The 10,857-nt window shown below is 39.4% G+C and overlaps 1 long non-coding RNA gene across 1 annotated transcript in view; it reads right to left on the bottom strand.

Moving 5' to 3' along the window:
- LOC132235884 (uncharacterized) overlaps window positions 1-10,857 on the bottom strand; it is a 221,536-nt gene that overhangs the window by 189,159 nt on the left and 21,520 nt on the right. The gene's annotated exons all lie outside the window — the stretch shown is intronic.

Below are 10,857 nucleotides of genomic sequence, written 5' to 3'. Positions count from 1 at the left end.
TTCTATCCTTCCTATCCTTCAATGTCCATCTCAATGTTGTACCTCTTCCATGAAACCTTGTTTGATTTGATAGATATGGCATCTGAATTCTCTGTCACTTTTTGTCTTGTAATCTTTTTCTTCACTCGGCTTTGTATTTCGTTGATTTATATCCCTGCTTTGCCAGAATGTAAATGTATCAAAGGTATGGGGTATCTTGTGTTCATTTTTGCTCTTGCTAGAACCCTGGAACTCTATCTATTACAATGGTAGATGCTCAGTGAATACATGGAAAGTGAGTCAACTTCACATTCTAATATACTGAACCAAACAACAGCTCCAAAGAGAACCATGTTAAGAACCAGAAGATTTTGTTTCTGATAGAGATGCCTAACCTCAGTTGGCCATTTAATTAGTTCAGTTTATAAATGGTGTGCCTGCTGTGCCTGCAGTGCAAGAAGGCCCTTCCCAATTCCCGGGTTCACTGATGCTAAGATAGGCAAGTTCTAGCTTTTAGTCTCTGAATGTTTCCTAAATTGAATGAACCATACTATTGAAAAATTGGAGTCATGGTCTCTGATGGCACCATTTCCTAACTGAACAGTCATCTCCAAAGTGATTCAATATTTTTTAAAATTTGTTTTGCTAATCACAAGCCAAACTTTAATGAATTATAATTCTCCAGTGATGATTTATTTTGGTGAGCAGAACTCTCTGGTCATTTGTGAGTTAAGTTGAAAAGACTTGGCAAAACAAAACTTCAGAAATGGAGGACAAATGAGTTTCCTTCTTGCCTTTTAAAGTAGACATATTCTTGATGAAGATCTAATAGGGTTACTATCCTTAACATCAATTCCCAATGACCTAAACATCAACTCCCAGGCCTAAAAATGCTGCTGTTATAGTGGATGGATAGAAAATAAATAACACTAAAACTGAAGTAATTTGGTTGCTTGATTAAAACTTCGGTCTCTTTTTTATTTTCTCCTCATCTACCTTTTTTTCCTAAAAATTTATAACCCCCAAATTATCACTAACTCACTAACTCTTTCATTCAACAGATCTTAACTAAGGACACAGTAGGTGAAGTGCATGCTCCAGGTTATGAATTCCTTGACCCTGAAAGTTTGCTTCTAATAGAAGAGATGGTTTTTGAAAACCATTACAGAGTTAATTATTCAAATCTAATTGTGAAGTGTGCTACAAAATACAAATACAAGTACTATGAGACCATATTAAAAAAGGTATTTGGCCAAGTCAGGGGGCAATAGGTTTAATGAAGCCCAGCATTAAAAAGGGGGGGAAATGTGAGGCTTAATTAAGGTTTTGTCTATGTACACATACATACACATGCACTTATATACAAATGGGAAGTTTATATTTCAAAGTGAAAATTGAAATACACACATCCTAGAGTTAGTTTATATAATAGTTCATATGAAATTAGTAGAACAAAGGGAGACACTAAATTTTCAACTATACTCATAGCTGATCTCATCATCTCATGAATTCCTTGTGATCTCTGAATTTTAGAATAATGATAGAAGAGGTTAGTCAGATAAATGCCGGCAATTTAACTCTTCTCCAATGAGACAGTGACTTTTGAGCTCTCTAGTAATTCACAGACTCAGTGAACTGAAGCTCTGACATTCAGAAGGTTGCTTGCCCAATTAGTTGGTAGACCAAAGACATAGCAGAGATTCTTAATCTGAGACTTATGAACAAGTGTCAGAAGGCCCGAGAATCCCCTGAAAGTGATTTTTTAATTATTAGTTTGTACTTTTTTTCTTGGCGACAAGATTTATACTTTGATTAGCTTCTAAAAATAGCCTATGACTTAAATTATCATAATTACTACTGTAAAGTGCCCTTAACAGTAATACATAAGGGCATTCTTTTAATGGGTGAGTTGTATCTGAATGAAGACATTGCAGGATAATTAAAAGTATCATTATTCCAACATAAAAATCCAGTATAGATAAGTATCAGCTGTTCAGTGATGTGCTGGTGCCAGCAAAAACTGGTTTGCAAAATTGTTACATACATAGAAATTTTGAGAGCCTGTTGTCAAATGATAGCCTAAAATCAGCCACAGTGGGAATATGTACACCATAGAAATTGGACAACACCACACCTCAGCATACCACTAACTTTAATATGCTAGCAATCTGCCACCTTGATATAATATGTGTGATTTGTTTGTAGAATAGATGGCCAATAACACTGTTATAATTACAGACCACTTAAAATTATGGTTAACTCATTGGCAAAAAGTAGTCAATGTGCCAGATTTTGACCCAGAGGTAAAAGATAAAATAACCGAAAGCATGCTAATTATGACATGAAAGCCTCATCAGCATTTTATAATTAAGCTAGAGTGGAAGAATTACCCTTGGATGCTGTCCATTAATATTAGTGCAGAAAATAGCAACAGAGCTACTCGTTATCTTCCCTCTGTATCTGTTTTAAATATCCCACAGGATTCATTGTAAAAAGATGCAAAATTTCCACATTCTCTCTACCTGGCTGGAGACTTCATTTTTGAAATTTTGTCAATGTGTGGAAAGGGACTATATAAACATTATAAAGAAGCTTGAGGAGAAACCAAGATGGCGGCATAGGTTAACGCCGGAGATTGCTGCCCTCGAACAACCACTTCAGAAATATAACTAAAGGACAGAACAGACAGCATCCAGAACCACAGGAAGGCTGGCTGAGTGGAAATTCTACAACTAGGAGGAAAGAGAATATCATACCCAGACTCAGAGGAGGCGCAGTGCTGAAGTGAAATACTGAGGTGCGGAGTGCGCGCGCAGAGCGGGCTGGAGGCGGAGGGCGCGGTTGTTGTTTTCAATCGGGAGGGAGTTTCAGACTCTGAGCTCCAGATCTGGGCGAGTCTCTGGGGACCCAGACTCAAACGGGAGAAGCGGGACTGTCTGGCTTCAGTCGGAACTCGAAGGCAGCTTTCTCTCCGAGGTTTGCAGCCATTGCTGGGACTCTGAGAGGCAGAGCCCCTGGGGAAGGAACTGAGAGCAGCCATAACTGCTCGCTCTGCCCACCCTGTAGATCCCCGGGGACCCGCCCCGCCCAAGCCCGGCCCAGAACCATTTGCCGGATAGCCTCAGGCAAAGGCTAGATTAGCACCGCCCTAGAGATCCAGCACAGAAGCTCTCCCACTGCAGACACAGCTGACTCTCATAGCCAGTTAGCCCGGAGGTCAAATCACCCCCGGTATTGCCGACATCAATCAAGGCTTAAAGGCAACAAGACTGCGCACAAAGACCACTTGGGGGTGTACCAAGAAAGCATAAAAAATGCGGAGACAAAGAAACAGGACAAAACTGTCAATGGAGGATATTGAGTTTAGAACCACACTTTTAAGGTCTCTTAAGACCTGTCTAGAAGCCGCCGATAAATGTAGTGAGATCCTCAAGAAATCTAATGAGACCCTCGATGTTGTGATAAAGAACCAACTAGAAATTAAGCATACACTGACTGAAATAAAGAATATTATACAGACACCCAACAGCAGACCAGAGGAGCGCAAGAATCAAGTCAAAGATTCGAAATGCGAAGAAGCAACAGGTCCAGGAAGCACAGAGAACCCCAAACAAAAGGAATCCAAAGAGGACCACACCAAGACACAGCATAATTAAAATGCCAAGAGCAAAAGACAAAGAGAGAATCTTAAAAGCAGCAAGAGAAAGAAACCCAGTTACCTACAAGGGAATACCCATACGACTGTCAGCTGATTTCTCAACAGAAACTTTGCAGGCCAGAAGGGAATGGCAAGAAATATTCAAAGTGATGAATACCAAGAACCTACAACCAAGATTACTTTATCCAGCAAAGCTATCATTCAGAACGGAAGGTCAGATAAAGAGCTTCACAGGTAAGGAAAAGCTAAAGGAGTTCATCACCACCAAACCAGCATTATATGAAATGCTGAAAGGTATCCTTTAAGAAGAGGAAGAAGAAAAAGGTAAAGATACAGATTATGAACAACAAATATGCATCTATCAACAAGTGAATCTAAGAATCAAGTGAATAAATAATCTGGTCATCATAATAGAATCAGGGACATAGAAAGGGAATGGACTGACTATTCTTGGGGGGGAAAGGGGTGTGGGAGATGCGAAAAGAGACTGGACAATAATCGTGCACCTATGGATGAGGACAGTGGGTGGGGAGTGAGGGCGGAGGGTGGGGTGGGAGCTGGGAGGATGGGGGGGGGGGGGAAGAGGAACAAATGTAATAATCTGAACAATAAAGATTCAATTGAAAAAAAAAAAGAAGCTTGAGGTTGTGCTGGATTATGCAAGCCAAGCAAAGGTTCAAGCCATCCAAACAACCTACCTCTTCATTTACATCCCCTTTGAATCATTAAATCACATTGGAACTCTGCATTAGACATACATATATGTTATACTTTGAAAACATGTTCTAGGTAATGTCAAGATTTTAGAGTTTTAACTAATTTTCATGTGGCCTAGAAATTGCTGCATCTACCTAAATTATACTATTGCTAGTGAAATATATACATTGCGAAAAGTATATACCATGAATTCAGTAGGCTGGAATGGTTATATTGAGCAGGTTTTAAAAAAAAGTTAAAAGAAAAGCAATTCATTGTTTTCAAAGATATGAAATAAATTGTATGTTTAAAAAAACCCTACATTAATGCATAGAAATGATTTATAAGCAAGTAGACATTTTTAAATAGGACTTAAACAGACTTGGGTAAAGCTTGCTTATTTGAATATTATATCAACAGAAGGAATATCTTACCATAATTGTATGTTTCCCTTTGTAAATGTTGAAAATTTTAATATTAATTCTAACTTGATTACCAGTTCCTTAATAATAGAAACCAGGAAAAAAGCTTTACTTCATAACATTCATTGGTACTATTATCTCTCTACATTTTCACAGCTTCACTAAGAGGGAGATATTGTTCCTATGCCCCCTTTTCAGTTGACAAAATAAGACTTACCCTCACTTCTCACTTTGTAAAATAGACAAGTCTAGATGAGTCATACAACAGTATTTACATCTCACTCATATAACTGCAGGTTAGCTATGGTGGCTCCTCTCTACTCTGTCCCAAACTGGGCACTAGCAGGAGACACAATGGCCACCCAGAGTATGTGTTTCTCAGGCTGAGGAAGTCACCTGGACAATCCCAAAGTTACAAGCTCAGAAAGTACACCTGGCTCACCATGAGGCCATGGCCTGCCAAGGGTGGTATGTATGACATTACCAGAAGGAGTGGAGCGACGTGTCAGGACTAGGAACACCCATCTGGTAAGTGGTACAGTGAGTTTGAACCCAGAACTACATGGACTCCAGTGTCTGAGCCCCCCCATTCCACTACACTGATTCCACACATGACTCTACCTCATTGACATCATAGCAAAAGCCTCTCAGTTGAATGTCACCCCCAATATTACCTCATTTACTTCCCACTAAATCACTAATACAGACCAGAGAACAAACAACAGTATGGACACTGGAGCCAGGTGCCTTGGTTCAAATTCTGCCTATAACATGCTTAGCTGTGACCTTGAGCAGGTTTCCTAATCTCTCTGTGGTCCAGTTTCCCCATCTATACAATAGACATTATGGTAGTACCTATATCATGGTTCTTACATGAGGGTTAAAATTAATATACTATTCCTAATGGTCTTAGGACCCTGCCTGACACCTAGGAAGTGCTAAAATAAGTGTTTGTATGTCCAGCTGGTGTTGCTCAGTGATTAAGCATTGACCTATGAACCAGGAGGTCACAGTTCGATTCCCAGTTAGGGCACATGCCCAGGTTGTGGGCTTGATCCCGAGCAGGAGGCATGCAGGAGACAGCCAATCAATGATTCTCATCATTGATGTTTCCATCTCTCCCTCTCCCTTCTTCTCTGAAATCAACAAAAAAATACTTTTAAAAAATGTTTGTTTATGAACGTACATGTAAGAAAATTATGTCTATATACTGGTGACATTATTAAAAGAAATATAAGACTTTTCAGAAAAAAAATGTTTGTGGGAGAATGATAACTAGGAACGAGGGCACTTTTTTGTTTCATGAAGATATGTTATTTTAACATGTCCTTTGGTTTATGTTTTTAGAGAATGTTACTCTCTTTGGCAGCATTCAAATTTAAGACAATTTAAATGAGCTCTACACCAGGAAATGTGTCAGGCGTGGGATTTTTTGTGTGTTTTTTTTGTAATCATTTCTACCAGATAAACAAGCTGCCCAAGATTCCATCAGCAATGGCTAGGGGCTCATTAATAATGAAGGCACAAATATGTATTAAAGATTGTTTCTCTGTTACATGAAAGATTAATCAATATTATGATAGGGCAGTCCGCAAAGCCACAGGCACTCAGGCTGTTAAGGATGGCCAAGCATTTTAATTGTTTTTGAAGGCCTTTGGCCTGTCTTCCTATGGGGAATTAAATGTCTGATTTGGGGCTCTCAGAATTAGAAGACAGAGGGCTAAGGATCCAACTAATGTGATCATTCTAGCCTAGACACCAAGCTCAGAGATGAATGACAAGGAGAAAGCCTCCGGGGTACTGACTGTTTCCAGTACATGTGGAGATGAAAATTTACCTGCATAATCAGCCAGAAACATTCTCACAGACACTCCCAGAATAATGTTCGACCAAATGTTTGGACACCCCAAGGTCCAGTCAAGTTAATAAAATTAACCATCATGGGACTCATGCATACTTTCCACACAATCACTTCAGTAGTTCTGGAAATGACTCTCTAGTAATTTCATTTTATGTGTGTGGGATAAGTATGATTCATGCTTCTATGAATAGTGTCCCATCCCCACCCACACCTACCCACAGTCACTAGAAAACACCTCATCTCTAGGCCTTGAATTTCTGCCTCAGAAGACCACGTCTCTTTTACATTACAAATACTTGTATGTTACTAACGTGTGTGTGTTCATTAACTTACAGATTTTTCTCTTAACGGAAAACAACAACAAGATATTACAAAAAAGGAAACCATTTGTGTATGCCACATTAAGTATGGCTCTGGCTAAACTTGTGGTCCTCAATGTCTGGAGACATTTATTGTCACAAATAGGGGGATGCATATCACATGATCTCACTCATATGTGGGATATAATGATCAACATAATTTGATGAACAAGAATAGATCGATCTAGAGACAAATGGTAGGGGAGGAGGGGTCAGAGAGCAACCAAAGGACTTATATGCATGCATATTAGCATAAGCAATGGACACAGACACTGGGGCGGAGGGAAGGGATGGGGGAGGGGGTCAACTGAGGAATAAGGAGACTTATGTAAAACTTTAGACAATAAAAAAATAATAATAAAATAAAATAAAAATTTTTTAAAAGAGTAGATCTTTAAAAAACTATTCACAATAAAAAATTTTAAAAGGAAAAAATCAAATAGGGGAATGCTCCTGACCTCTAGTTAGTAGAGGCCAGGGATGCTTTTCAACATCCTACAGTGACCAGGACAGCTCCCCCTGCGCCGCCCCTCCCCCCCAAGAAAACCTATAAATATTATCAGACCTAAGATGTCTATAGTGCTGAGGTTGTAAAACTCTTGCTAAAAGAAAGAGGGGTAGGACCCCCTTCAAACAGAAATCGATTATATATTGGAAAACAATGTCCTAACTAGAAGAATCTTAGAGTATAATCACACTGCCTCTCTGTTGACAAAGACAACATGCTTCAGGACTGCAGTGCCCCAGAAAGGACCAGCACCTGTGTCTACTGACACCAGTGCAAGATGGGTTCTGGTAACTCTGCCCACAAAACAGAACTCTGATTAATGACTGAACATTGTTGCAGCACTTTTTCGAAAGAGAAATCGTTTAAAATCATGTCACTGCCTCATCTATAGCTGTGTGGCGGAGCCTCTAAAATGTTGCCATACAAGGATCCTCATCTCTTGGTACTTAAGTCCATGTGATGTCACTTTCGAGATTAGATTACAGAAAGACCCTGGCTTCTCTCCTGGGCATGGACCCCCTCTCCCTCTCCCTTAGTTTTCTCTGGGAAGCAAGCTGCCAGCCAGCTTGGAAGTGGATCCTCTCCTCGCCAAGCCCCAAAGTGCCTGTGGGACTGTGAGCCACTGGGTTACAGCCCGCTGAGAGATCCTGAGCCAGGGTACCCAGCTAAGCCGCACCCAGGTTCTTGAACCACAGAAACTGAGATAATAACATGCATCGTTTTATAAATTTTGTAGTGATTTGTTATGTTGTTACAGTCAAAATGTAAAGATCTTGAAATTGTTTGAGAGGAGGAAAATCTTTATTTTTAAAAAAATATAATTTATTGATTTTTTACAGAGAGGAAGGGAGAAGGATAGAGAGTTAGAAACATTGATCAGCTGCCTCCTGAACACCCCCACTGGGGATGTGCCCGCAACCAAGGTACGTGCCCTTGTCCGGAATCAAACCGGGGACTCTTCAGTCCGCAGGCCGACGCTCTATCCACTAAGCCAAACCAGTCAGGGCGAGGAGGAAAATCTTTAAAACCCAGGAACTTTCAATCCATTTTAGAACTATTTTAGTCAATTGAATTGAATTGAATTCTAAATTGAAGGTGAAGTATAATGAGACAGACCACCATCATTCAGCCTCCAGGTATATTTGCTAATAAAACAATTTTAATTTGTATGCTGTTAACTCTCATGGCATTACAAGAAATAAATTTTAAAAGAAGTGAAATCTCTGCTTACCAATAATTCCCATTATGTTTATTTATGCACTAGAAGGAACTGTCACTTGCAGAATAAAAGAAATATCACACCATCTAGTTGGTACTGTTTTTACATTTAATGCATTTGCAGAGGAAATAGTGAAGATTCCCTAGAGATACTGAAAAAATACTTGACTACCCCCAAGTGGACACATGAGTTATTTTTAAGAAAATAAAATGTAAAATTGGCACTGTCTTCCAACAACAACCACAAAATGGTATGCAATGATTATTCATCAGACTCAGTACCTCAGAGCTGATAACTTTAGTGTTGAAACTTTGAAATTCAGAACGCTAGAACTGATAAGGTATTTGCATTCCCTCTACAGTCTATCTTATGCTCATACATTTCTAGTTTGCTGCCTACCAAAGCAGCTTGTCCTCTCTGCACACAGCTCCAGTTTAGTTGTGCTACAGTAAGTCTTCATTTTTCTTGCGAACTGTCTGTAAACCACACCATTTTTAATGTTCTTCCTGGTTTCCAGAAAGTATATCCAAACAACCCAGAGCATAACCTTTCTGCTTTATTTTAAAAACCCCTTTAAATACTGCTACCTTTGTGAAAATTACAACTGTTTCTGACATACAAAGAACCCCTTAGTCTTTAAGACTCTCAGATTTTCCTAGGTTCAGTTTGTTAATCATGCCTCTGAGAGTTCAGTTTGCCAAAATTTCAAACTGAAAGTCTAACCAACTGCCCCTCTGGGTCAGAGGTTTCCCAAAATGATAAGTGATTTTGGAGTGAAACTCGAGCTTAGGTACCAGCCTAGAGTTTTACTCCAACACTTTTTACCAAATGGGGCAAGACTATAGCTTACGAACTCCTTTGCAAACTCTAGAAAAGTATAGTTAATATGCTAAGAAAGGAGAGAAAATGGATTGTATAAAATGCTCAATTACAAGCACAAAAGGTAAAATAAGAATGGAAAACAACACTAGGAAACCAAGAACAAGGATGACAAATAGAAAATAGCAGGAATATGGTAGATATTAGTCCAAAATATCAATAATTGCATTGAATGTCAATGGTCTAAATGCATCAATTAAAAGACAGATTGTCAGAGTGGATCAAAAAGAGTGAAAGTGAACTTGGATTAGTTGTAAATGTATATTGTAAGCTCTGGGTCACTGGGGGCAAAGGGGGACATCTGTAATACTTTCAACAATAAAGATAAATTAAAAAAAAATAAAGTTGAGACCATTGTTCCTCAAAATGTGACTAGTGGACTGCATGATTTGGAACCTCTAGGGATTTTTTAAAAACTATGCAGGCTCCTGAACCTGCTGAAATGGAACCTCTGAGCTAGAGTAAGAGAATATAAATGATAATAAGAATCTGCAGCCTGGCTAGTGTGGCTCAGTGGATTGAGCATCATTTCATGCACAGAGAAGTTGCTGTTTTGATTCCCAGTAAGTACACATGCCCGGGTTTCAGGCTCAGTCCCTAGTAGGGGGCATGCAGGAGGCAGCCAATCAATGTTTTTCTCTTTCTTCCTTGCCCTTCCTCTCTAAAATCAATAAAAACATATTTTTTTAAAAAAGAATCTCCTGTAACTCTTATCCCACTAAAGTTTGAGGACTGCTCGTTTAGGCCAACATTATTCAACTGTTTCCTAGAAGATTGGTCTCACTGTGAATTCTGGGAAATATAAAATTTATTGAACTCAGACAACTTAGGAAAAACCAGCATCCTCTACCCTTGCAGGGCACTCTTAATTGTCCCTAATTGTCCATCCTTCTTCATTGTCCTCCCCACCAGCAAAGGAGGAGGACTTGCATATATGAAGGAGTTGCATATCAGATTATTCAGAGTTCTAGAATATTGACCGGACATTATTATGATCAGATACAACCACTGTGCATTAAAGCATAAACAAGGCTCCATTCCCTCTCCCACACTTCAACTTGTAAACAGCTGCTTCTGTGACTGTTCCCTTGTTTTCCACCTCCTCTGAGCATATATGTTAGGCTAGACTAGAGCCTCCTCTGCTGACTTGCCATTTTGCTCCCCATCCATCTCCTTCAACTTCCTGTATTCATGAGCCTGGCATGAGATAATATTCCAACATGCCAATCAGGGAGAGGATAGCAAGCCCCTTGTCTGCCTTAAGTTATAAAGTGTG

This window comes from Myotis daubentonii, chromosome 5 (genome assembly GCF_963259705.1).
Source record: "Myotis daubentonii chromosome 5, mMyoDau2.1, whole genome shotgun sequence".
Lineage (NCBI taxonomy): Eukaryota > Metazoa > Chordata > Mammalia > Chiroptera > Vespertilionidae > Myotis > Myotis daubentonii.
This window is presented reverse-complemented; position numbering and strand designations above follow the sequence as displayed.